This window comes from Limulus polyphemus, unplaced genomic scaffold (genome assembly GCF_000517525.1).
Source record: "Limulus polyphemus unplaced genomic scaffold, Limulus_polyphemus-2.1.2 Scaffold453, whole genome shotgun sequence".
Classification (NCBI taxonomy): domain Eukaryota; kingdom Metazoa; phylum Arthropoda; class Merostomata; order Xiphosura; family Limulidae; genus Limulus; species Limulus polyphemus.
In genome coordinates this window covers 253698-256004 of record NW_013666063.1, presented here as the reverse complement: position 1 = coordinate 256004, position 2307 = coordinate 253698, and positions in this window count along the sequence as shown.

The window sequence follows — 2307 nt, the reverse complement described above, 5'->3', positions numbered from 1 at the left end:
TAAAAGGGTTAAGTTTTTACATCCTTCTCTATTCTTAGGAATTTGTACTAACTTTTAATATTTTATGATCCTATTTCCTGATCACTTGCATTTTGTCCTTGTTGCAAAACATATCTCGGTTTTGATTGGCTCATCAAACAGTTTGAAAGTATTTTGTGCAAATATATACTAGTTTGTTTTAGGCTAACATTTTTATTCATTATTATTTTGATTGGTTATTTTGAATACTGTAATGGATTTTAAAAATTAAGTTTGTCTCTTTTTCATTTTCCAAACAAATTCTTTAAAACACTATGCTAAAAAGGGCTCAATTATTATTTTATTTGACCTGATTGGGATGTGTAAAAAATTTTTAAGAGGGCACATAAAAACAAAAGTTACATGCTCAGTCATGTATGCAGAAATTCTCAATGCCTCAAAAACAAAAATAACTAATTTCTTGGTTAACAAAAACCTTGGTTATGCATATTTCATGCTAAGCAGCTATCTGAAATTCAATTTCATAAAGCTTCCTTTTTGTAATGCATCAATCATTTGTAGTAAGATATGAACTGCAGTCTCTTGTGCTAATGAATAATCTGGATGAATCTATCTTTTGGTGATCACAATTAATGTATCACTAGAATTATGTGAAATTTTGTAAAAATAATCAAAACTATTGGTTACAGCTCATAGCTGTGCTACAAAGTATCTAGAACAGTAATTAGTTTATTTATAAATAACCTTTAGTTGAGTCATACAAAGTATTGTTCTTTAAGGGCTCGAAGGTGAAAATATTTTCAATTTGTTTTATGTGTGTTTGTATCAAGGAGATAGGAAGATAGTTTGGACGAAAGCCTTACATCACTAGTAAAATGTCATTGCTGTTCCAAGTAGTAATGAAATAAATGGAAACAATGGATATTCAGAAGTTCCTTATGGCTAAGTACAGTTGTATATAATATTACGTAGAATGTAGGAATTCTACCATAAGTGGAACAATTTGAAACATCTTTTGTAAATGACCAATTGAAATGATAAAAATTGTATGGAAAAGGTAGCAGTATTACGAACAAAAGCTTGTAATAACTTACATGGTCTTAATGCAATTAATAACATAGGGTGATGCAGTACAAGGTTTGTTATAAGCTTCCAAATAATACTGATCAAACAAGCTCCTGTAAGGTGATCCATTGTGTGTGGTATAGATGAAAGTAAATAAAGTAAAAAAGGCACAGAATGTGCATATTAGCAAAAACTGCTGCAACGAATTGCAAAGCCATGATAATTCAAACATGTATTGTTCAGCCAAAAGAAACTGGTTGTGTTTTTTTGGCATTGCATATTTCACTGAAAAACAAAAACTGATTTTAGTTAGTTCTTTAATTTGGAGCTGTGTGTGGACAGAATTGCATAAAATGACAGAGGTGCCATAGAGTTTGTGTAACATACAAGCAAAGGGAATTCAGTGCACAGTTGGTGTTCAATTTATATGTGTAATGACAGTTAATAGTAATTATTATAATGTGGTTAAAAGACATTTTCTATGCATGATGTACCCATGACAGTAAACCTGCAAAGTAGATTTTAAATTTGCCGATGCAAAAGGTGTATATGAAACTATTTTAAACATTCTAGATGTAAAAGTGAGTGAAGAATAGGGGCTAAAGAAATTAGCAATTTGCAACCTTAGAGAAAATTGATGCTATGAAATGAGATATTCCTCATCTTATTCACATTCACTGCATTGCACAAAAACTTGATCTTGCAATTGGAGATTCACTTGAGAAAGGTAATTCATGAATAACTAGCGAGTCCACTGAATAATAATGGATAATTAATTGTGACAGTATGTCACATTATCCATACACCTAAAGTACTTGAGGTTATTAATGGTGAGTAAAACCAAATGTGGTTGTTAGTTAATGGCAAGCTATGGCAATTTGCTGAAAAAATAATATATCAGTTGATGTGCATGTAGAAAATACTGCTGCAGACACAACTTTTAAATTAGCAGGTCCAAAGACTATTTAAAAAGAGCTCAAAAGTGTGTTTTATGAAAATTCAGAATTATTGGCTTCATTCAATAGGCAGAGATGAAAGTGTCCCTTTCTTAAAAATCCTGAAAATAATCGAAGCCAAGTAAAGGGGGTCCAGCACCCAAAATCGTGCATTTTGATGCATTTTAGTACTTAAAATTCACTTAAACAGGTTACCCTATTTTCTTACATCAATGATTATCAAATACATGTGAGAAATATCAAATCTGATTCCCGTAGTTAATGGATAATTTCAAGAGTGCATTCTTTAGGTAATTCATAATTTTAC